The sequence below is a fragment of the Lissotriton helveticus genome, chromosome 5_1 (assembly GCF_964261635.1).
Source record: "Lissotriton helveticus chromosome 5_1, aLisHel1.1, whole genome shotgun sequence".
Classification (NCBI taxonomy): Eukaryota; Metazoa; Chordata; class Amphibia; order Caudata; family Salamandridae; genus Lissotriton; species Lissotriton helveticus.
This window is the reverse complement of record NC_136065.1, coordinates 1,894,652,401-1,894,678,702: the sequence shown is the minus strand read 5'-3', so window position 1 is coordinate 1,894,678,702 and position 26,302 is coordinate 1,894,652,401. Positions and strand designations below refer to the sequence as shown.

The following is a 26,302-nucleotide window of genomic DNA, read 5'->3' as shown; positions in this document are numbered from 1 at the left end:
AGAACTCAAGTGGCTACCGGTAGAAATGCGGGCGAACTTCAGAACAGCCTGCCTCACACACAAAGCCCTACACATCGGCAAACCAGAATATCTGGCTGCCAAACTCAAAAAAGTAGGTCAGACCAGGAACCTCAGAAGCTTTAACACCCTACTACTCATCCCGCTGAAATCCCGAAAACAGAAAACTGCGGCCAGGTCCTACGCTGGAAATGCGCCCAAAATCTGGAAATCTATTACCCCCACCTCAGAACTATTCCCTCCCTAAATTCAAAAGTCAGCTCAAAATCCTACTCCTCGATCGATCCCTAACGAACGGATGTACGTTGTTACAACGCATGTTGTAACAACGCATGCCTTTACCACGCAAGTCTTACAACGCAAGTCGTTACAACGACTTGCGTTGGAGGGCGTGGATTTAGGAATCTTATAATTTTATATTCCAACACCAGTCCCCGTAACAGTAGGGAAGGTGTTGGAATATAAAATTGCAAGATTCCTTATCCCACAGCGCCATCCAGCGCAAGTCGTAGTAACGACTTGCGTTGTAATAGCTGCGGGGTAAAGGCACTGCGGTGTAAAAACCGCGTCGTAAACGATGTTCCCCCTAACGAACCAATAGGAGCAGTCGGAGTGCTAAAGTAGACACCTAACTTCTCACCGACGCTGTGTCAACAAGACCCCGAAATGGAACTCTTCATCACCGACATTATTAATATTCTTATTCGGAATTCCCCGCTTTATTGTATTATGTTTTGCTCTGTTTTGTTCTGCTCTGTAACTGATGTAAAGCGCTCCAAAACCCTCCAGTCAGATCTGACCAATATAAAACCTCTAAAATAAATAAATACAGCATATAGTGACACAGTATGGTGGTCACTTTACCTAAGACGGTCACAAACTAATGTATGACAAATTTGCTTTGCGCTTGCTATGAAACCCTGAAACATAACAGAGGTACCTGACACATGCAATACAACACTGGCACCCCTTCAATGTATACAGAGTTAGAGATATTTGCAAAAAACAAAGCATGCAAAAGGTCATGTTGTGAACACTAAAGGCAATATTGTCTAGACTACAATTTTTGGACTTCCATGAACTGCCTTGAATGCAATTTCTGGACTTCTCTACTTGAAGACCACAAATTATAGGAGTCGACCTGGCATTCTATAAGCACACCTGATGCTGATCAGTACATATATGGTCAATTTGTATCTCAGAGAAGCAGCAAGATCACATATCTTTCCATAATTTGGGCACAGTTGAGAACATGGCCTATATTTCACAAAATACAACTATACCTCTGGACTTTCATAAATCACAGAGTAACCCGGTGGTGCATTTTCCCAAATATCAAGCTGTAAAGTTAAAACAAGAATTTGGAATTAGATTCAATGAGTTTTGTCAGGAAAATCGTCTCACAAATGTTGAAAGTTAACCATGTTTTAAAATGTTACAATTAAAAAATTAACCTTTTCGATGTGTCGGACGGCCCCCCCAGCCGTCCGGCGTCATGGTGAGCGTGTGCGTCGGACGTCGGGGCCGCCCAATTTGCGCACGCATCAGATTCCGCCACACCCCGGCGGAATGACCGCTGCGGCTAAATGGTTCATTAGAAGAAGCAGCAATCAATCAATCAATGTACTTGTAAAGCGCGCTACTTACCCGTGAGGGTCCCAAGGAGCTGAAGGGAGGGAGGAGGGAGCTGCTACAGCTCGAAGAGCCAGGTCTCTTCTGAAGGTGAGTAGATCTTGGTGGTGAGGTAGGAGAAGGATCTGCCACCGGAGGTCGTTCGTTGGATGCAGGGGACAGCGGCGAGGGCGAGGCTGGCGGAGCGGAGCTGGCGGGTCGGGTGTGGAAGCGGAGTCTGCTGTTCAGGTACGCTGGTCCGGTGTTGTGGAGTGCTTTGTGTGCGTGGGTGAGGAGCTTGAAGGTGATCCTCTTGTCGACGGGGAGCCAGTGTAGGTTTCTCAAGTGGGGGTGATGTGGCTGCAGCGGAGGTGTTGACGATCAGTAGGGGGAGGCGTTTTAGATGCGTTGTAGGTGTTTGGCTGGGATTCCTGCGTAGAGTGTGTTTCCATAGTCCAGTCTGCTGCTGACGAGGGCCTGTGTCACCTTTCTTCTTGTTTTGGTCGGGATCCACTTGTAGATTCTGCGGAGCATGCGGAGGGTGTTGTAGCAGGAGGAGGAGACGGCGTTGACCTGCTTGGCCATGGAGAGGGAGGAGTCGAGGATGAATCCTAAATTGCGTGCGTGGTCGGTGGGTGTTGGTGCTGTTCCCAGTGTGGTCGGCCACCAGGAGTCGTCCCAGGCTGAGGGGGTAGATCCAAGGATGAGGACCTCCGTCTTGTCCGAGTTCAGCTTCAGACGGCTGCTCCTCATCCAGTCGGCGGCGGCCTTCATTCCTTCGTGGAGGTTGGTTTTGGCCGTGTGTGGGTCCTTGGTGAGGGAGAGGATGAGCTGGGTGTCGTCGGCGTAGGAGATGATGTTGAGGTTGTGATGGCGGGCCACTAGTGCAAGGGGGGCCATTTAGACATTGAACAGCGTCGGGCTGAGGGATGAGCCCTGGGGGGACGCCGCAGATGTCGCCGGTGGCTTCGGATCGGAAGGGTAGGAGGCGGACCCTCTGGGTTCTGCCGGTGAGGAAGGACGAGGTCCAGTCAAGAGGCTTCTCTTGGATTCTGGCTTCTAGGAGGCGTGTCTTTAGAGTGCGATGGCAGACCGTGTCGAAGGCGGCTGACAGGTCCAGGAGTATGAGGGCTGTTTCGCCGTTGTCTAGTTGGCTCCTGATGTCGTCTGTGGCCGCGATGAGGGCAATGCAGGTGCTGTGATTTCGTCTAAATCCGGACTGGGACGAGTCCAGGATGTTGTTGTCTTCCAAGTGGCGGGTCAGTTGCATGTTGACGATTTTCTCGATGACTTTGAGCGGGAATGGGAGCAGGGAGATGGGCAGGAAGTTCTTGAGTTCCTTGGGGTCTGCTTTGGGCTTCTTGAGGAGGGCGTTGATTTCGGCATGTTTCCAGCTTTCCAGGAATGTCGCTGTTTCGAAGGAGATTTTGATGACCTTCCGTAGTTGGGGTGCGATGGCTGTGTCTGCTTTGTTGAATACATGGTGTGGGAACTGGTCACACGGAGATTCTGAGTGGATGGAGTTCATGACCTTGCGTGTCTCGTCGTCGTTGACGTTGGACCAGGAGGTCAGGCGGTTGGCGCTGGTGGTGTTCACAGGGGAGGTGGAGACTGGCGTAGTCAGGGCAGTCGTGGTGTTGAAGCTGTCGTGGATGTCAGCGTTCTTGCAGTGAAAGAAGATGGCCAGTGAGTCGCACAGTTCTTGTGAGGGCGGGATGTCGTGGGCGTTGGCGAGTTCCTTTACGATGCTTAAGAGCTCTTTGCTGTCGTGTGCGTTGTTATCCAAGCGGTCTTTGAAGGAGGATCTCTTGGCTAATCTGATGAGGTGGTGGTGATGTCTGCGGGTAGCGTCCGTGTGGGCTGTGCGGTTGTCTGGTGTGCGTTCGTGGAGCCATGTCTTCTCCAGTTTTCGGCATGCGCGTTTAGAGGCCTGGAGCTCGTTGGTGAACCATGTGGCTCTCTTGCTGGTGTGGCTGTTGGGAGGGTTTCTTGAGCTGGGAGAGGGTGTTGGCGCAGTCGTCGATCCACTGTCTGAGGTTGAGGGCTGCGGCGTCAGAGTTGGTGGGGTCGGTGGGTGGGTTCTTGGCGAGGGAGGTGAGTAGCTGGTCTTCGGTGACTTTGCTCCAGTAGCGGTGAGGCAGTTGTTGGGTGCGATGGTGCGTGGTTGGTTTCTTGAATGTGAAGTGGATGCAGTGGTGGTCGGTCCAGTAGAGTTTGGTGGTGTGATTGAAGGTGACGTGGGAGCCTGTGGTGAAGATGGGGTCAAGTGTGTGGCCTGCGGCGTGGGTGGGTGTGGTGACGAGTTGGCCGAGGTTGGAGAGGTTGTCGATCAGCGTGGCGGAGTTGGCGTTGTTGTTGTTCTCAAGGTGGAAGTTCAGGTCCCCGAGGAGGAAGTAGTCCGTGGAGGCGAGTGCGTGGGTGCTGGCGAGGTCGGCGATGGAGTCGCTGAACTGAGCCCGGGGTCCGGCTGGTCTGTAGATGACTGTTCCTCTGAGGGTGGTGTTGGGGTCGGTGTGTATCCGAAAGTGCAGGTGTTCGGCGATGTGGAGGGTGTCGTCTGTGTAGGTGGCGACTTTGAGGGTTGACATGTGGGTGATGGCTATTGCTCCTCCGATTCCGTTGGCGCGATCCCTGCGGGTGATCTTGTAGCCGTCCGGGATGGCTTTGGCGATGTCGGGCGCCAAGGAGTTTGTTCCATCAGGTCTCGGTCAGGAAGGCTACGTCTGGGGTGGAGGTGTCGAGCAGATCCCAGAGCTCGACGGCGTGTTTGCGTGCGGAGCGGGTGTTGAGGAGTATACCAGCGGAGGTGGTTGGGTCCAGTCCTTGAAGGTTTGGTGTTTCTGTCGCAGGTGAAGCTGCAGGTGCGGCAGGAGAAGGGTCCGTAGGTCCGATTCGGGGTGGCCTGGAAGCAGGTGTGGTTTCGGCCAGCGTTGAGTGCGTGGAGGCTGCTGGCGTCGTAGTGGAGTCTGGTGTCGTGGCGTTCGTAGGGTCCAGGGGTTCTGGCGCTGGGCGCGGTCCAGGCACAGATGGGCTTGCCAGCGGCCGCTTCTCGGCCTGCATTTGAGGAGGCTTGGGAGGGAGGAGTGACTGGGAGGCGGGAGCAGGGAGGTCAATGGGTGTGCTGGGGGGCGGGGCCAAAGGGAGGCAGCAGCGGGAAGGCCGGGTCGAGAGCGGTGGGGAGCGGGGGGGTAAGACGGCAGCCGAGCGGGTCGCTGCAGCAGGTGGCGAGTGGTGGTGTGGGGGCGACAGGGTCAAAGGTCTCTGCTGATCACCACCACTCTGCCCCTTTTAGAGGATGCCTGGGAGGGAGGAGCAGCTGGGAGGCAGGAGCAGGGAGGCAAATGGGTGTGCTGGGGGGCGGGCCGCAGGGAGGCAGCGGCGGGAAGGCCGGGTAGAGAGCGGGGAGGGACGGGGGAAAGACGGTGGCCGAATAGGTCGCAGCAGCAGTAAATGCAGCAGGTGGCGAGTGGCGGTGTGGGGGCGACCTGCCTGCAAGCAGGGTCAAAGGTCGCTCCTGATCACCGTCACTCTGCCCCTTTTAGAGGATGCCTGGGAGGGAGGAGCAGCTGGGAGGCGGGAGCGGGGAGGCCAATGGGTGTGCTGGGGACGGGGCCGCAGGGAGGCAGCGGCGGGAAGGCCGGGTAGAGAGCGGTGGGGGGGAGGGAGGGGGGTGAAACGGCAGCTGAGAGGGTTTCAGAAGCGGTAAATGCAGCAGGTGGCGAGTGGCGGTGTGGGGGCGACCTGCCTGCAAGCAGGGTCCAAGGTCGCTCCTGATCACCGTCACTCTGCCCCTTTTAGACGATGCCTGGGAGGGAGGAGCAGCTGGGAGGCGGGATCGGAGAGGCCAATGGGTGTGCTGGGGAGCGGGGCCGCATGGAGGCAGAGACGGGAAGGCCAGGTAGAGAGCGGTAGGGGGCGGGGGGGAAGACGGCGGCCGAGCGGGTCGCAGCAGCGGTAAATGCAGCAGGTGGCGAGTGGCGGTGTGGGGGCGACCTGCCTGCAAGCAGGGTCAAAGGTGTTCACTGTTCAGCACTGTTCAGTAATTAAAGATTGATTCTTGCCCTTGACTTGCACACACTCAGTCCTCAAAGAATCATTTTAAAGCTGAAAGATCATGAGATTGTACTAGAAAGGGGTTTAAAAAATGTGCTGGACTGGCTGTCGATCAAGTAGAGTCCGGACTTTCTTGTTAGCAAAACTGCAAATCAGAATTCTTTTAGCAAATCTACTGTCCACCTATTTCCTTTTAACGAAGGTGTGGCCATAAGAGTATCTGGACAAGAGGTTGTGTCAATTGGGACAGTTTTTGTGAGACAGATGGGTAGATTATATTTTTTAACTTTTGATATACAATCTACTAACACTGGATAAAGTCAGTACTGGATTAGATTAATCAAACTTGTTTATTAAACTCTGGTTAGACTATGCAGTTTCTGTAAAGTGTTTCAGTGATACCTCAAAACCTGGACGTTATCGACAGCGCCCTGCCGCCAAGTGAATAGTTCCTTGGATGGACTGGATTTATTCGGTCCTTGCTTCATACCAATTGGATGATGGCAAACCTCACCTACTTAAGTAATCAGTAAGGTCAGTTCTGTTAACTGCCAAATCACTAGGCCGGACGGACCCAGAACTATAATATCGGGTCACCTGCGAGTTGAGTTTGCCCTCCACGGGAAACACTATCGAATAAACCTTGGATCTGCAGTAACCCCGATACTACACTCTTCGCTATAAGTCTAGCTGTGGCATCTCGTCCACACAAGGGAAATCCCGGCAATACCCTCGTGCAGTATCATTCAGGCAACCGGATTTAACAGCTTGTCCCCAGAATCACCTGTCCTGACGAGACCCCACAACACGAAAGGGTCAAAACGTCGTCTGCTATTAAGAGGAAGAAATCAACTAATCATATAGTGGTTTCTGAATATTTTGCCTGTACCAATACTCCATTGGCTCCTCTTTTTCCCCAATATCCACCATTACATATTTCTCTCAACTGCACCTTTTAAACCTCACTGGTTCTGGTTATAGTTACTTCATTGGGGTCACAATTCACTTTCTAAATGCAAATGGATATAATGTAAATACACAGACAGGACCAAACTTTTTTTATGCTTTCTTTTGTATTGAATAATTATTATGCAAGAATAAATAAATCACTTCGGCTGAAGAGAGTACCAAAAACATATTTTTTGTCAAGTGGGTTAAAAAAAGGTTTAAACTGTTTCAATATGTTGAAGCTTTATTAAGCGATAAGTTCTTGTCTACATTTGATTGTTTTCCTTCAGTCTGGTAGTCTGGAGTCCTAGTCGCCAGAGTGGGGCTCGGCCACTTTCATCTTCAGTCTGGTAGGTGACATTAATTGTAGCGGTAATAATCTAAACATGAGTTCCTTGTGAACATTGTATGTGCTTAAATAGCATTACCCTGTTCGCAAAGACATGTGGGTCGCTTTTGTTTGTTGTAAGAATCAAAAAGATTCGAGAGCAATGGAAAAAAAGGAAACATTTTAGTGGTTGGCTTGGCAAACAAAAAGTATGTCCTTCCAGAACCCATTTCCCACAAAATTGTAATTTGCGAAACTCTTAACTAGAATCTTGGTTTTTGCCATGTTCCTTTTGGTCAAACACAAGTGCTCAACGATTTAATAAGATATCTTTAGAATTATTTAGTGTTCTCATTGGCCAATAATGCATTCATAAGTTTCAACTGACTTTACCACAGATTAAAGGTTTGATCTCAAAAGGCTTCCAAGAAGATGGATGCACGGTTGCCACCAGACTCTATATATGTGGTAGCCTGCAATATAATTAGGATAAAGGATGTTCAAATATAAACATAAAAAGTATTTGTAAAGCACACGTTCGCCCTTGGGTCTCTTGCCACTGAAATAACAGATTAAATTGTTACTCATATCAATGTTACTCATTTTATCTAACTCAAATGCAGTGCTTACTGACCACTTAGGTCACCTATGTGATTTACCAGTATATGAGAGGAGGAAACATACATAAGTACATGCTGGGGTAAAAAGATTTGGAATAGTCAAGTAAATTAGATCAGTAAATGAAGGGGTTGACTGCAAACGCAGAATCATACAAGGAAGGAATTAACAAAAGAGAAATAGCATCTACTCATATGCCACAAAAAAAGGCTAAGTGAAGAACTTAATATACTGTGAAACAATAATACAATAAAATTAGCACAGAACTGTTTATTGAATTTTGCTAAAGTCAAACATGAATCACACTTTTGTCTGCGACTCATGAACCTGTATTCGGACTTGCTTTATTGATAGCAACTTTAGATCCTTCAATTTCAATATCCATCAGTGCCGTCAAAGGAAATCACTTTAATAAGCAAATTCGCTGCTTTCATCAACTGTGCTTCTTAAATATTTGAAAGTGTACAACTACTGCAGCTACTATTGCTAAAATGATCGTTATATTCATTACCAAATGGTCAGGCATATCAAACATAGTCACATTATTAACTATATTGGTTCAACGTAATAAAATCAAACCAACATAACCTATCTTCAAGGTTCTATTTTTTAGGCTCAGACAAAATGGGTGGACATAATCAGAACACTGAAATAAAGCAGTAACATTCAATTAAATTAGCAATATTGTCAATGAAGGTTGGTTGTATACATCTGATAATTGAAATTCCGCTCAATGTAGTTGTTTTGCACTTTCAGGGTCACTGATGGGCCAGATTTGTGGGCAACGCCAAGCGTCTTTTAATAATACAATCTGTTGAAACACAAATGAACTTCTTGGAAAAAGTAATGCACCCCCCCCGGGGGAGTATTTCTTCATAAATCCTGAAAATAATTTGTGTGATGGTAGCCATTTCTGATGAACATAATCTGAATCACTATCCGCTATTATAATTCCAAAGCACAGTGCATTTTGAAAATGATGACTGGACACATTTAAAACATGTACGTTTAACTCCTACACAAGCTTTGAAACGTTAATCCAGTATCTTTCGAGCAAATGCAAAAAGGTGGTCATGAAAAGCAATCCATTCGCAAATTGAAATCATAATCCATAAATTGAAATTTTCTATCTGAAATTAAAATCATTATTAACAACTTAGATTTTTAGCTACACTTTGTAGGCTTAACTCCCTTGTCAAGCAAAACTATTGCAACCTGATCATTCAAAAAACTTTTATTTGCACACATCATACTCGCCAATATTTCATATCTCTTTTACAGTATTCATGCTTCTCAGCAAAGCTGACCTCTACAGCAGACATAGCACCAGCGCTGTGAACTGAGCTGGTGAACAACATTTAACATTTGTGGTGGAGGACTGAAAACTCGCTTAACAGCCCACTTAAAAGCAATGTAAAGTCTTTAGATACCATTACAGCACACCACACATACAATCAGTTTGAAATGCTATCCAAATTCACTTTAAGAATTAAATCATTGATTACTTTTAAAAAATAAATTCAGTATTTGACAAATGATATCGAATTTGGAACTGGGCCATACGAACTGCATATTGTTTAGGACTGGAACATCATTTGCTATATACAAAGGTTTCTGAGAAATTCTAAACTCTCCTTTTAACATGCACTGAAAGTCATTTGGGAAAGGATACACATTAGTTATATGAAACAATGCACTTATTTAAGTTGCAATTAATGTTTTTAAAAATATTCCTAGTGTTATCTTTTTTAAATGTTTATAATTCTGGAATTGACTGTATCATTCAAAAACCGAAACTGAGCCTGTTGTAAATAAGTAAAATAACACGAAGTAATGATGTGCTGGTTTGAAAATCTCCTTTGAAAGAAATTATAGCTGCCTGCTACACAGGCCTACGATTTGCTGCATATATTTTGCAGGCAACACTTTAATCTTTTCATTCGCCCAGGTAAGATTTTTAAGTATTCTTGTGAGCACTTGAGATTACGTTTGTTTATGTCAGGTTTTTGTTTTAAGTTTGCTACCTCATACATTAGGATGTCATGTTTGTAGTCAGTATGAAGAGCTGGTAGCAAATCTGATCGCTCCAAAGCACCTCACATAGCTGCCAAGGTTTCAGATTGGTATGTGTGACATTTTTATAATGTCAGTGTAATTATGAGTGACATTCCTACAAATATGAGTGACACTTTCTCCCGAACAAAATCAAGCAATGAAGAGGAGGGAAACATAAATATTATGACATTTCACCCATTTGTGCAACAAGAAACTCTAAGAAGATGTTATAATTGCCGGAAAGCACCAGAAATTGAAGGGCAGACACATAGCTAGGGGTCACAATTCGGCCACAAAGTGTAATTTTTTTTCAAAAACACACATTGAACAATTTAATAAAAATCAATTAGCTGATTAAAGTACGGCGCCACCAGCTATTATTAACCTGTAGCTGAGAGTATGTTGCATGGCTATTCTAAGCACATAACATTACAGTACAATGAGGCATGATTGGGAGGGGGGTTAGGACAAGCCTCAGGAGAAAAGGCTGACTGAGGTACACATAGCCTACCTATGTAGGCTGTATTATATAAAAAAGACATTTTCTGAGACACTGACTTGTAGTAATAATTCTAAAGCTCAGCGTCCGACCACCCTGGCCAGGGTCCTGTAAGTTGCCCTGCGCTATGACCTACGAGTAATTGTACCAATGTGTGTCATGCAGCAGGCTGTACGACTAGTCTAAAAAACATATATGGCACAGAATTGTTTACTTTAAGATATTCCCGCTATTTGGCAGAAACATGTCGAACCGACACTGTCATTTGATACTTTTGCATGGCCCTTGCTACCCTTGGTCTCACAGATCAACAAGGTAGTAGCAGGAACCGAAATTAAACAGGGCTCCAAAGACTTATTATCCTGTAGTTTCCATTCCTTGACTTCAATATACCCTTTGCAGCCAATAGAAAGCTGTTGCGAGGCAGAGGGAGGGAGGGAGGGAGGGAAGAGACAAGCAAGGTGCCAAACGTGCATGACATTGGGGGGGGGGGGGTTGTTTGGTCAAAGGGTGCATGATTTCACAACTAGAACACCAGATATGTTGGTGAATTTTGTCGATGATTTTATAGTCCATTTATATTGATGCAGGTTCTAGAAACCCACTTTGCTGAAGGGCTTAGGTATCCCATCCATAATTGAAGAAGATTTGGTGAAATGTGTATTAAGTGGCCCGTGTTAAAATACATCTTGTAAAAAAACACAAACTATGGATATGTTTGAAAGCCAACTCTAAATATAATTTAGTGTAATGGTGCAATAACGTTTAGAATTGGTGTCAGGTAACTGCATAATAATAATTACTATCTGGCAATGACCGTATAAGTGCGACCGGCGCTTTCTGCAGCAGTATTAGATTAAATTGCGTCGCACTCCTAAAATTAAATGAATTTGATAGTGTTAGTGACGCACAAATTATAGTGAGTTCACTTACAGTGTTCACAGTTCGCCTTCGCATTCTCTTCTCTTCCCAGGCTAAGACAGTGTGACTCTGCACCGGTGAAGACAGGCCGGGGCCCTCAGCCTCCCACGCACTTAACGGCATCATGTTGCCTCTTGTTGGCCGGCCCGAGCTGCTGCCGGGCGGCGTGACCATTTAGCTCCTGAGCCTGCCTCCCCAACATCGAAGGTGGCCTGGCTGGGCAGGACACTGACCTGTCTAAATAATGACCATTTTCTCAGCTGTCAAATCAGCAAGATTGCGGGCAGTTCGTAATTAAAACAGAAACGGGTTGGTCATTTAGAACAAGCAAATGCTCTGGGCAGTTAACATTGTTTGGGCTTTTTCTAAAACAAAGTTCTTTCATCGTCATGTCCTTGTGATTTCTGTGCTTAGGAACAATAGGCTGCTTTAATGAAGAGAGGAACCAAAGCACTTTTTAAATGAGGATCGATACTTCGTTCACGTCCTCCCAGCGCTTCAAAATGCCCTGCTGTTTTGGTCCGTGTTTCGCCTGCTGGTCAGCCTATCTTTAGTTCTGACAGTGACCTCAGACACGCCGCAACGCAGGAATTCAAACTTTTAACCTGAGGGCAGGGCAGATCAGTCTGAGTTAGTGGTGCGGGGCCGAGCAGCACCACGATCCCCCCATCGTCACCCACGAACAAGTGAGTAACACTCAGCAGATGGGCCAGTCCGCAGTTGAGAGGGAGTCCTCACAACAATCATTTAAAAACTCCCGGCGGCACTTTCGACGCAGGACGTGACGTCCTCCTGTGTCACTACACTCACTGAACGATGGGCGGGCTATGGCGCCACTCAGGCTGTCTAGTGACACAGAGCCCCTCTGCGCGCCCCACAGGATTAACAAAAGATACATTGTAGCATCATTGGCTGCCACTCTCGAAGGCTGAGCCTGAGTTGCTAGGAGGGCTCCCAAGCCTACAGGAGCAGTCCGTGCAAGCACTGATCCGCGCTGCCAGCTGTAACACACTGTTTACAGCGCACTTTCTGTGACAGCTCTCATGTGCATTATGCGTGACAAATGCATTTCAGTGCGGTGATGCGGAGCACCACACTGAAATGCGTTAGTGTCACGTCTGATGTGTGATACTTGGCAGGACTGACCTCATAAAAGGTTTCTCAAAAGTATGATCCAGCAGTGTGGCTGGGCAGGTTATAGGGTAGGACCTGCACCAATCATTTGAAAACGTTAACGCAAAAATCATCTACTGCCCTGGTAGTGAATTGAATGCTTATGGTCATCACAGAATCGCCATTGTAGTAAAGGATTGTCTCCAGGTTACAATGTTCAGTTTCTTGTGGATTTGGCTGGCATGATGTTGCATATTAACCTAGATTCCAGGTAAATCATTCAGGCTGGGGGCCTCAATATGTGGGTCAAAGATTACTTTTCGGCATCATCCTTGCCTGCCCTCAAAGAGTCCAAACTAGAAATAAGATGCTACCACAACAGATGGCTGCTTCTCTCAATCGGAGGGAAATTTACTGGATCTTGCATTTATCACTATACAGCTTAAGTATCCTGACAATTACCTGGTCAGGTCATGCTATTTAATTTGACCAGACCAAATGCCAGACGTCTGGGCAAGAGAATTAGGGCTAATTGTGTTAAATGAACAGGTCTCTAGCTAGCTAACACATTTCTTCTCTTATCAATGGAGCCAGCATGGTGTTTTATCATTTCACCTCTTAGGTATCCCCCAATTTCCATCAGCTGGTCCCTTTAAGAACAAACTACTACTGAACCCATGGGTCTTCAAAGACGTAGCCCTTCTTTAATCCCTCTAGGTAGAATTCTCAGGTTGTCGGGCTGGGGACAGATAGAAGCAACTATGTTATATATTTTTTTTATAACTATGTTTTGAGTTTTTAGGCTACTATTTATATCTGTCTTTGGGTTTTGACACCATTAACCAAGCATTCCTCCTAAGATGCCAAAAGGGATGGGTCAGGGAGTAATAGTCATGATTAGCGATTACTCTTATTTCAATGTTATTCACAGGTAATTAGGTTTTCAATTTTGTTTTACTTGTTCAGTCAATTACCTGCAGCTCCCTATAAGAAATCTTCACTGGCCTCACATTACTAAACATATGCGTCCATGTCTAATGACCTTATCAGAATGCAAGACTTCATGTTTTGCAAGTATGCCCATCGATGTGCCAGCAAGACAGAGGAAAGCAAAGATGCTATTAGACAAAGGCTAGAGAGAAGCTTAACCAAAAGATATAACTAGTGTCCAGGGGGATTTAAGCCCCAAGACAGTCTGCTTCCCCATAGAGCATTGGGGACATATACACGCAAACAGAAGGGGAACCTTTGTCTCTTTTCCCCCACGTCCATTCACTACGGTTTGATTTCAGATTAGTTTCTGTGTGAAAACCTCAAGTGATCTATCTAGAAAACAATACTGCCATATTGTATTAGATCAGGCAACTGCAGAGTAAATTACAAAGTCTGAGTATCTATACAATATCCAACAAGTGAGATACGAGGACGCCAGATCGGCGTGAATATGTCAGTGGAAAGAAATAAAGGCCTAGGCGCAAACAGTACAAAATGGATCAATATATGGTCATGGAGGAGGTTAACCCTCACCATTAAAGCAGCCATAAAAAACTCACTAAGTAATTGGATTACGGTGAGATACAAGAAGCTTCCTGGCCAGACATATTGGCTGGATGCCATAAAGTCTACTTTGATTTCTGATAAATTATTACATGTGCTAATTATGCAGAGTAGGATTAGTAGTAGTTAATGCATTATAATCATGCTTAGTAAAACGAAGCTTGTTTTCTAACACACATCTTGAAAAACTAATACAACAACCAAGATATAAAAGGTAAATCCAGAATACAAAGTTCATGAGGGAAACACTTTATTATGAAACATGATCGCTCAGGTAATCTAACAGATTCTTAGTTTATGATCAAGTTGAATTACACATGAAATCCCATTTCACACAGTGAAAAGACCATTCATCATTGTTAGAAAAATCAGGATAATTGTGTGCCCCCATTTATCTTGATCCTGTTATGGTGACTGACTATACCATCGATCAAGAACATCCTGGCCATTTTAAATGTGGCATAACACTAATACACCCAGTAAATATTTTGATGCAACAAGCCTAACCTACTATCAACAGCTCTATGCTGGATAATGTACCTGTACACACTGTTTCACAGTGTGTTATACATGTGAAAATGTAATTGAAAGAATTAGAAAAAAGAACGTTATGAATCGTATCTTTTATTCCTAAAATGTATCAGTCAGTCAGTCAATCAATCAAAGTACTTGTAAAGCGCACTACTTACCCTTGAGGGTCTCAAGGCGCTGAGGGAAGGGGGTGCCGCTACTGCTCGAAGAGCCTGGTCTTGAGGAGTCTTCTGAAGGCGACCAGGTCCTGGGTATGCCGTAGGTGGGTAGTGACGGTGTTGCGGGTCTTGGCGGCGAGGTAGGAGAAGGATCTGCCGCCAGAGGTTGTTCATTGGATGTGGGGGACAACGGCGAGGGCGAGGCTGGCGGAGCGGAGCTGGCGGGTGAGGGTGTAGAAGCTGAGTCTGCTGTTAAGGTAGGCTGGTCCGGCGTTGTGGAGTGCTTTGTGTGCGTGGGTGAGGAGCTTGAAGGTGATCCTCTTGTCGACAGGGAGCCAGTGTAGGTCTCTCAGGTGGGGGTTGCTGTGGCTGCGGCGGGGGACGTTGACGATCAGTCGGGCAGAGGTGTTTTGGATGCGTTGTAGTCGTCGTAGGTGTTTGTAAGAACTAAGTCAGTATACTCTAGCTGCCTAACCAAAATAACGTAGTGTGGGAGTAATATCCTGTTTGATGTATGGGCCATTCACACTGTGATGGGGGTTGAACTAGTGGCATACATTTCCCTAATGAAATAATGCAGGGAAACACTGGCTCCAGACCCACACGTAGTACAGTGAAGGGCCATTCCTAAGAGAGGATGAAGCTGTAGAAAGCGCAGAGGTACATCAGTAAATCTCAAATATTCACTCTGTACTTGTCAGCAAAGGGAGAGCCGCAAGTGCTACGCTAGACTAAGGTTCACAGAACACCTTTAAGTCGGCCAGGTCCCTTAGGATCTCAGAGCCAACACTAATTAAAATCTGACTTTCAGAAGGGTGCCTATCTGGTCCAATGTTCATGTCCTTTACTTCACATGCAAAACTCTGATTGATTTCCGAAGAATGACAGGAAAACCCGTTAGGGTAATATGAAGTCTATTCTTACATTTTACTTGTTTTGCCCAATTCCCATATGAGTTTTTCCTTTTTCTAGGATACTAGGTTTAAATATTTTTTCAAGCAGCGTGTTACTCTTGTGCAGTGTGTACTGTGAACTGGCCACATCTATGTGTCACTGTGAGTTCAGGTTGCGGTTGGATGTTTAAGCCGGTGTAAGATTAGGAGCTCTGGAGTGGAGGCTGAAGCCAATGCAAGTTTCTCACAGTGCCTGTCGGTAGGTCATTAAAGTGTTGTCCAAATACATGTTCTCCAATTATTATTTTTTAATGTTTTTATTGATTTTTAACAAATGAAACTTGCAATCAGAGAGATCATTAATACACAATATGGGTTGATTAGTGAGCAATAGCATGTGGAGCAAGGCAAAAGGTGTAACAACAGTTCCTCTGACAGAGAGCACATGGCTGAGGGCCAACATTATATACATACATATACAAGGGTTTACTTCTGACATAGTTACATCTGTCAACAGAGGGTCATGCATCACAATCATCAAGGCCCCATACCCGGGGTACATCCATTCCTTCCTCATCCACTCATCCATTTCCAGGTCTAAGCCATAATATTTTATCCATGGCGCCCAAATTTTCCGGAATTTCTGGGGGGACCCTCTTGCCTTATAAGTCACTTTCTCAGTAACCATAAAGAGACCATACTTGATCTCCATTTTTTGAGTGTAGGGAGTCAGGGGGGGCGCTCCAGCATTTGGCTATGTCCCTCTTGGCTACCACTAGCCCTAAACTGACCAGCAAGAGCTTATGTCGCGGCAGGTCTACATCAGGAGGGATACCTAAGATGAGGAATTTTGCGTCCAACCCAAGCTGGGCTTCCAGTACATTGTTTAGTTCCTGCACTATCTTGCACTAGTAGTGTTGAATCCTACTGCAATCCCAGAGGGAGTGTATGTATGTAGTGTGTTCTGTGTGGCATCTGAGGCAATCTGGGTTGTCTGCCCTCCCCATAGAATGTAAGCGTGCCCTATCAAAATAGGTTCTGTGTAGAATCTTGTACTGTATGAGATGCAGCCGCAGTTTAATCGCTACTTCGCGCGGCCTCCCAGTCAATGTCTTCCAATGGGCCGGTGGTAAGTTTCCATTTGGCTCGTAGCAGGCCGAGTTTGTCAGGCATGTTATTTAATTGTGTTTTATAGGTCAATGATATGGCTTGAGTCAGAATCACCTCTTGTAAAAGTCTGCCTTCTAACGGGTCATACTCTGGCAATGTCTCTGTGTCTAATCCCTCCGCTTGCCAGGTGTGTTTCAGTCTGAGGTTGGCATAAGCTTGGGAGTCCCGAAACAGGTATGTAGCTTGAAGCGAGATGAACAGAGCTAAGGAACTCGCCTCTAGTTGATCTCCTATTTTGGAAATCCCTATTAATTCTCACTGTTTAAAGCCTATCAATTTTCTAATCTCAGGCAATCTAGTCCCTTCCCATAAAGGGGTTTCCCCCGTGCTCATCCAATTATTAGTCATATGTGCAAATTGTAATTAGGATTCTAGGCGAAAGTGTGCGAAGGAGATAGGCAGCTATGGCGTAAGTGTCTAACATAGAAAGATTAAAGAAGAAAGTGGTGGAATGCGGGGTGACAGACCCCAAAAAACACTACTACTTTTTATAAACTTCAGTGAACTCTAATTCAGAGTCTCATATTTTCGGGATTGAAACCATTTTCAATGTAATTATCCACAACAAAATTATTGTTACTAATTTATCTTATACAGAGAACAAACACTGGCAAGCCAATAGTTCTGGCTTGGGCAGGCATATGCCCGCTGTTGTGTTATTTATATGGATGCAATAACAGAAAACTCATAGAGAGGTACCAGAATATTAGTTGTGGCTCTCTATTGAAAGCACATGATTTTGGTTTACATGTTTTAAACCATGCCCTTGATTACATAGCGCATGCCTCTAGGAAAGGATTCCTAGATGCGCTCCTTAGGTCACAACCCCTCTAAAAACGCCCCCCACACACACATACTTTTACGCCCCCCACACACACATACTTTTTCCATCCTACTTAAAGACCTAGTTCACAGCATCAGCAGAAGTGTAAGAGACAGAAAACAGCAACTCCCCTGCAGAATCCATCTGCCTGTGGCGTCTCCATAAACAGTGAAATGATTCGATCTCCTAGCCTGTGAGTGACAAACCGCTATCAAACGTGTGCTTAGCAAAGTAAGAAGAAAAGAACATTGGAATACTGTAGAATAAAGATCTTAAGGGATGTGGTGAAAGATGAGATGAGCAAAAAATAGGGCTTAAGAGTAGAAGAAAGCAATGAGACATCAAAAAGAAAATATAAATAATTAAATATGGGGCGAACATAAAGATTAAGAGAAGAAAAGAGAAGGGAGACCAGCAGTGGAATGGAAGGAAAATTACCTCAATGAGACCATCGTGTGAGACATGAGAAGCGAAAGGCAGGTGGATAAATCAGAGATTGTGCAGTCCATGCTGCTGTAGGCAGAGGCTCAGGTGGGTTGTACGTTCGTGCTGGAGCTCAGTAAGGGCCTGCAGAGGATCGAATAGATGCAGGCAAGAGGATCCCTTCAAGAGATCGCTTGAAGTCCTATGGCAACCCATTAAGGGCCATATGTATGAACACTTTTTCCCATAGACACAGAATGGGTAAAACCCTTTGATACATCTGGCCCTAAACCACTTGCATGAAGTCTTAAGAGGTGACTGTGGAAGCTCTCTGGCACACATGCTGGCGCTCAACAGCAGATGCTTGAATGAACTTAGTGAGGTGCTACCATGAGCTCAGTCGGGCGACTCCCACAGCTCAGCGGCCGTCTATAGGAGTTCCTGTGGTTGGTTACTGCAGACCCCCATCCAACAGCAGGAAGTCAGTGAACGGGGTACTTGTTATTAAAACAGTTCACTTACATTTAAAACGCTTAAACTCCATCAAGACCGCAATAATTTTACTTCACTGTATATCAGCGAATGTTTGCTAAAAAATCAGGATAGGGTATATTTCAAAACTGGCTTTCAGGACCAACGTGCACACAAATAATATCAACTATAGCTGTAGCAGCTTCGAAGTGACAACTTAAAGCAGTACTTTACAAGCAGCAGTGAAATGCTTAGTCCAACTTGAAGATTTCTCTCGAACCATTTAGTGAAACCATGGCAAGACTAAAGAATGAAACTGCAAAGGCTGTGGACGAGCGCTTCCAGTAATATCAAAGCTTACTCCTGTGCTGTATGGGAAATAACCTTTACAATGCAGTCATTACATCGCACTATACTTACAACGCAGTCATTACATCACAACATCCTTTACAACGCATGTCACTATCACGCAGGCATTACAACGCATACCATTACAACACATGACACTACATCGCATGTCACTACAATGCAGGCATTACAACACATACCATTACAACGCATAGTACCCCTACACTATCCAACACTTACCCTACTGTCGCACCCCCTGGAGTTAGAATAGTAATTTTTACCCCTACACTATCCAACACTTACCCTATTGTTGCACCCCTGGAGTTAGAATAGTAATTTTTACCCCTATATTATCCAATACTTACCCTAAATGCAATGTAATGGTATGCGTTGTAATGGTATGCATTGTAAAGGTAGTATGTGATGTAACTGAATGCGCTGTAAAGGTAGTTTTTTAAAATGCGATGTAGTGTCATGCGATGTAATGGAATGCGTTGTAGTGGATGTTGCGATGTAAAAACTGAGTTGTAAGTGCAAGCGTTGTAAATGTATGCGTTCTAACGTCATACATTCGTGCTGTTCGAATAGCAGTGTCAAAAAAACCAACTCAGAAACACAGCTAAAAAAGTTTAAATTTTTTTAATATTTTTCTACAAAAAAAACGTTTCTGTAACTCATTTTCAACACGTTTTAAAGCAAATAGCGTTCTCCATTTTAGCAGCTGTCGGAGAGCTCACATGTTATTCCCTAGAGGCCGCTCTTTATCTCGGTGCACCACAATGAAGGCATTTCACTTTGTCATGCCACATTCCACCTTACCCCATCCCCTAGCCTAGAAATAGGAAGCCTCCTTGTTTTTATCCCTCAAAGCAGAAATAACGATTCACTGCAATGCTCGTAAGAGCACTTAGAAAGCAAAGCTCTAGAAAACAGACATTCAATGTAAATATATTGGAAATTCTTACTATTACAGCGACACAAAACGTTATGCTGTGTACTACTTTACAACGCAAGGTTTGCTTCACATTGTCATTTGTAGTTACCTCTTTAGTGGCTCGGGAGCTACGGTATTTTAACAGGAATAGACTACGAACACAGTTTACTTTAAGTTTGTATGGCAATGTCTGCACAACATTTCTTTTCATAAGCGACTGCGCAATGCTGAGCACTTCTATTCCTTAACGTCTTAACATTTTGAAGCAGTGGTTACAGCGTGAGCGCATAAATGATGTGCGGCAAAGTTATGGTGTAGCTGAGTTTACAGGACCAGGCACATTAACAGCCTTAAATAAAATTCAAATATTTTCATTCTTGCTTTGTACAATGATGGTTTTATCAGACTGCAATTGAGCACTCACGTTTCCAGAGATCAGTCTAGGTAATGACTTTACTTTATGAATTCATGGTATAACACTTTAGTATTTCCCACCAACCTTTACTTCTCCTTAATATCTTGCACGCAAGAATTCTCATTTCTTCAAAAGTTTTGATTAGAGCCATACTTTAAATGTGTCTTGTATGGCAGGAGACTGACAGTTATTTGCTGTACGGACAACATACGCTGGGTAAATTATTAAGGCATTTGAGGAGTCTGCAGTGCGAAGTGGTTCATGCATGTTTCTACTTGGTGTAATTGCTACTTAATTTGTACTGCAGGTAATATGTTATTTGGTGCTGTTCTGCTTGTAAGCAAATGACGTCTGCCAGTTGCCCAGTATTTGGAAATAGATAGCACCCTCATCATATACTATATTCAAATGTTTATATTCAATACTATATTTAGAGAAGCCAGTAAAATGGCATACCTTCATACCTGATAAGTTATGTTGATGCTACTAATTGAGTCTGTGAATTAATTTTTCACACAGCTGGAAGTTATAAATACGAAGAAAGGTATTTTGAAATCCCTGATTACCATATAGATAAGGTGTGTGTTCGTCATCCCGTGAAAACCCCTATGGGAAGAAGATTGTCATTGTGATAATCCTTGTTAGGTCCTTTTGATATGTTGTATACTGTGTTGCCAATTGTAATTTTGCACATATTTATAATTGCATAACTGTATGCATGATGTTTGCTAGAATATGCACACTTCAGTAGGTCGTATTGGTTAAGGTGATAAGCCATTGGTAAAGACTATTGGCCTTATTGGTTAATGTGGCCTAAAGACTATGGGCCTTATTGGTTAATGTGGCCTAAAGACTATGGGCCTTATTGGTTAATGTGGCCTAAAGACTATAGGCCTTCTTGGTTAATTTGGCCTAAAGACTATAGGCCTTATTTGTTCATTTGGCCTAAAGACAATAGGCCTTATTTGTTCATTTGGCCTAGAGACTATAGGCCGCCTTATTTGTTCATTTGGAAAGGTTATGTCAGATTTTTAGGTTTGTTAAGTTTATTAGGAAAGGTTGTAAGAAAAGCACTAGGTCTGACTAGTGAAAGGAATGTGCTAAAGGCACTAGGTTTTAAACAGTGGATTGTTAGTACGCCATAGTCGAAACATGTAAGGAGGTATTTTGTTCAATGGAATCTCTCAGATTACCAGAGTAGGTAAGGCTTTTGGTATTGTTGACCTACTCAAACAAACCATGGAGATATAAGATTTGCAATGTGATACTCCCTAATAAACCCCACCATGAGTGATTTTATATGGCTTGGACAACTGTCATTTTGTACATATTTGTAATTTTATTAGTCTATCTGATGCTTGCTTTGTGGGAAAGCCCATGCTCAACTCAGTATGTGTGATTTGGTTATGAAGACAAGCCAGTGATAAAGGCTGGAAGTCTAATTAGTTCATTGGGAAAATGTATGCCATGTGTACTAGTTCCGATCGATTTTAATAAAAGTTCAACCAAAATTAAAAGGCCTTGTTTATTAAGAAACACATATGTTAAAGCCAATAAGCGCTTAATGCCTTAACCGCGGCGGCAATTCCACTGGGGTGCGGGCATTCTAAAGACGGCTGAGATGGCCAACGGTCGTTCGCAGCACCAGGGAGGGAGTGCTCCCGTCGGGCAACGAGCACGGAAGGGGTTACGGGTGGATTGTTATTGTATACTGTGTTAAGCATGCACACATATTTTATTACATGAAATCTCACAGATTACCTTTGTGGGCGAGGGTTTTGGTGCTGACTGCCATCTCTGACATACCCTGTGGGGTAAAAGATTGTACTCTAATATTTCTTGCTAGAATCTCTTGGGAGGCGCAGGGTCTTACAGAATTACTTGTCTGCCAGGACTGTGTAATCAAAAATAAATATTAAATCAGATCAGAAAAATGATTTTACCCACATAACAAGAGTCAATTGCTGAACACTCCAAATGTATTCATGACCATTTTCAGCATGGGGCAATGGGCCAATCACTACAGAAATTGGCTCTAGTGCCCCATGAGTGACAACATTCTTCTGATCATATCCACATCCACCTGAAAAGGAGTATGCTTCATTGCCAGGACTGGCAGACCAGTTCCTCAGTTTTCCTGTCATACTTTGCTTCTCATCTTTCCATTTTAATTAATTTTAGAGTATACTATAGCTCCTAAGACAATTCCAACAAAGTACTTGCTTGCCATTCATTTAATCTGCAGTGTGTTGCATCCCACAAGGCAACAGCTTCTAGACCAGGAATGGTTTAGTCCATGGTTTCACTACCTCAGCATTTCAAGATGGCCAACACATTAGATCAAAATGTGACGGCCATACCACAACTTCAAAACAACAAAATACCATGTACAATACCATTGCAAGATGGACACCTGCTGCTATGTTTAATTGTATATGTTACTGCAAGCACATGCCTGTTTTATTTTTAGGCAGCAGCGCATTTTCTTTTTCCAATTGCATTCCTTTAATTTATATTGTGTATGTTGTTGAGTTTGTCCACTAGCTTACTGTAGTAGTATATGCAGAAGAATGAGTCAGTGGGGTGAAGAATGGGTGTGCGACTACTAAGATGAGTGACAGAATGTATGTTTAATTACTTACTGAATGCGTAAACCCATCACTGACTGAGGAGGCACTCATTTAAAAGCCAGGCCTACAGTCATTGCCAATGCTTGTACGAATTGTTTGGTACGGTTTTAAACAAATACTGTAAATGATAAAAGAGTGATATAAACAAGTAACCTGAACACTTACGAACACATTTGCAATCTAGATTAATTAATATTAGTTATTTTTTCCTTCCCAACAACTGCGGCCTTCATACAGCGCCTCGAGACCCTTTAGGGTGACTGGTCGTGTTTAATAAGAAAGCATAACATATGTACAGCGCTGATTCTTTATAATCATGTGTAGTGTAGACTACACACACCGAATTATGATTTAGTCTATTTATAGCCGTCGTTTTCGGTTGTCTAGAGCAACTTACTCAACCTTTTTTAAATAGTATTGGAAGCTTCAACCCAATTATTAACCTGAAAATAGGGAAGCACCAAATTCATAGCAGAGCTGTACCAGAGACAAACCACGGGTTAGGTTTGGACATAAAGCAAGAGCAGAGCCATTGATAGACCGATCACGTCTGCTAGACATAGGTGCACGTTTTTGTTCTGCAAAATCTATTCAAATAGAAACAAACACAAGCTTCTTGTTTTATTCATGCTCATACCGAGTTACAGCATCTTTCTTGCATTACGCAAAATACTGTTTTTTATTTATCTTTATTAGCTGCATAATAGAAGAAAACAGAGAGGACATACATGGCAGTATCTTGGCTTATCTGCAACTAGTCCTTTAATAAGGTCAGAGAGAAGAACCAGGGCCATTTCTTTGGTCCGAGCCAGGCTCGAGTCTGCCGTGGCTCAAACACCTATATTAACACTTGCGTGTATAAGAAACCAGATTAAATCTATATTGCCGTACTATCAACGGCGAACATAAAATCACAAATACCGTGCCACGTACTATATGATTGATACATTCGAAAGCAGAATATAGGAGAAACGCGAGGGCTATCAAAAGCAGGGTCATGGTAAATCTGATTGTAAAAGTGGAATATTCAAAATTCCAGAATTGTCTTCAAGTAGCAGGAGTTCAGTAGAAAGATACATAAACTGTCAAACTTTTTGGACAGACTCGGGTAGTTACAAAAATTGGTAACGTGCTAAAACCAACCTAGAACGTACTTTCTAAATTATAATATATATACGTAAGAATTGTATCGTTATGCGTGTGGAGATGTCATTTAGTGAAGCACATCTGGTACGTTTCAGATCTAAACATCAACTACATACTGCATGAAACCGAAGCCCATTGATCCAGGCTTTCTTTGGAGTTGACAAACACTGCAGCCGAGAGAAAAAAATCTTCCTCGCTCCACTTTAGCACGTCCCCTTCTCCCGACGACTGCCACACACAATATCACATGATCTTACCTCTCGTGACCATTGGCAGTGTCAGATTCCTGACAGTTGCCACACATTGTAAACAAGGGTTTACTTCATTTGACAACTGTCGAAAAAACACAGTGTCCCACTTCAAAGCTAATATACACACTGCCCGTCACGTCCAGCAGGGAAAGAACTCCACATGAAAGTTAATCCTCGGCCCAAGCCGGTCTCCTGTCATATCTAAATATCAAAGAGGCACTTCTGCGCCAAATATCCGTTCGCAAGGCACACGGTGGTCCTCTCTGACAATTGTTTCCCATTCTACAGGCTCGTCTCCAGTAGTACCCTCCCGCCTCCCTTAGAGGACCTGATCTCCCTGGACTAGGTCACACCCACCCAAAAAGGCACTCAGGCACATTCTGCACCCAGCCCAAAACAAAATCCCATAGAAATACAACACTACACAAAACACGCTGCGAAGGGGTTATCATTCATAAAAGTTATCCCTCTCATTCCTTCACTGACGAAGGTGGTCACTCACTCACCTACAAGACCAACTATCATGACAACTGAAATTGCCTTTAAACTACATGGTGTCTCTTTGACAGAAATAATGACCTTTCCAAAACTAACAATCGTCAGCCCTAATTCCCCGTGCCACATATTTTCATAGCACACGACCTCATATTCCTCACACCTATCAAGAATTTCCATGAATAAAAGAGAAGGGTCATTAATGGCACCCGTGATTCCACCCACTCCAAAGAGTTCCCTCCCACAGGCTTCTTTCGACTCTCCCTGCAGGATCGCTTTGGATGACAACTGTCAATCATCCACAACAGTGCAGAATCACTCCTGACAAGCATCTCTCCCGCAGGGTGAGTTTCTTGACAGCAGCAACCCTATTGAACTGGGTAAAGTCTCATTTAACTGTCAGGATAAAAACGCCCCGGCCGCCATGAAGTGCATGGCCCAGTCTTCTCGTGCCAGCGGTCATCCCCATGGTGCATGGCCTCACTTTGATACGCTAATCCTTCATCAGTAAGATGTATCTTTTTCGAAATATGTTAAGCTCCTACTGCCCCAAAAGAAGGCACACTCTTCTGACAGCTGTCACTCCAACCGTTCTGCGGATTTTCTTTTCTGCATAATGTAAACTGCCTCGTCTGACAGCCGTTACTCCCCCAACCCAAATAGTACAAGGTATCTCTCCTGATTATTAACCAAGACAGAGCAATGTCTATCGACTGACTCCTGTCACTGACGCCCTCCGCCACTTCCCCCCGTTCTCCCCCCAAAAAGTGCACGAGTCTTAGTACAGCTGCCAGCCACCAAAGTATGTGCTGCAGTCAAAATACTGTCACTTTTTCAATAGAACATGGTTCGCTCTGGTCAGATCTCATTCTAAAAATCGCAGGGTCTCTCCCTTGACTGATGTAAATCCTTAGTCTTCAACAGTACATGGGCTGTAAATTGGCAAATATAATCCCTTCACCCTCAAAATAAAGTGCACATTTCAACACAATTGCACCCATCCTTCCCTACAGGGCAGTCTGGCTCACATTGCAGATGACTGCTCCTGACTGGTCTCGCCCTCTAAGTGTAATCTCTCTCTTGGGAGATGTCACACCCTCTACAGTCCATGTTCTCTGTCATGACAAATGTCACTTCTACCCTCAAAGTGCATGGTCTGGCTCTCTCTAGACACATGACACCTCCTCCGGTGCAGTCTGTCTCCTGACAGCTGTCACTAACAACCCATCCCGCCCCTCAGCTGCTACGGATCACAGTCGGGATCAAAACACAGGCGCACGCAGTAGTCAGCTTCAGACGCAACATGTTTCTCCCCGAGAGAAAACTTCTACCCGTGGCCCTGTCCCTGACAGGGGAAGCCTGCAGGGGCCTCCCCTTCCCAGGAGAGGGGTGTCGTTCTCCTCAACACCCAAACCTTGCCACACAGCCCCGCCCCCGGGGGTTATTCCCCTTCCAGGCCCTTAAAATAGCAGTTGCTGCTGGAAAAAAAAGCCCCGCCGTGCCTCCTCACCTGCTGCGGCAATGCTTGCGTCTCCTGCCCCGGCCGCCGTCCAGTCTCGGGTTCGTTCTCCCCGTCCCCGGTGCTGTCTTTCCTCAGCCGCCGTATGCTACGCTCTCTCAGTCTCTAGCTCCCTTCACGGATCCCCGCCCCTCAGACCGCGGACCCCGCCCCCTTCCTCTCAACCGTCAAACCCCCGTGGTTCTTTTTCCCCGTGCTCCGCAGCGCCGCCAAGCGCTTAGCGGCGGCACCTTCAGCCTTCTAAGAGAAGCAGCTGCGCAATAGGGTCGCGGGCACGCGCGCACAATAGTTAAAAAAAAGCAAGACTGGTGCTGATAGGTTTGAAGGCTCGGAGACAGGACCAGCGCTACTGCCTTGCCCTCCGTCTCCTAACG

At 44.8% G+C, this 26,302-nt stretch overlaps 1 protein-coding gene across 7 annotated transcripts in view; it reads right to left on the bottom strand.

Moving 5' to 3' along the window:
* The window catches only part of LOC144755958 (signal transducer and activator of transcription 5B), a 1,707,375-nt gene extending 1,681,299 nt beyond the window's left edge, over positions 1–26,076 (bottom strand). For 3 of the 7 annotated variants that reach the window (XM_078645400.1, XM_078645396.1, XM_078645397.1), the window contains exon 1: positions 25,920–26,056. The gene's annotated coding sequence lies outside the window, so the exon portion shown is untranslated. Of the gene's footprint in view, positions 1–25,919 lie in introns of all 7 variants that reach the window. The other 4 variants (XM_078645395.1, XM_078645398.1, XM_078645393.1 and 1 more) reach the window with 3 other exon arrangements.
* Positions 26,077–26,302: the final 226 nt, after the last annotated feature.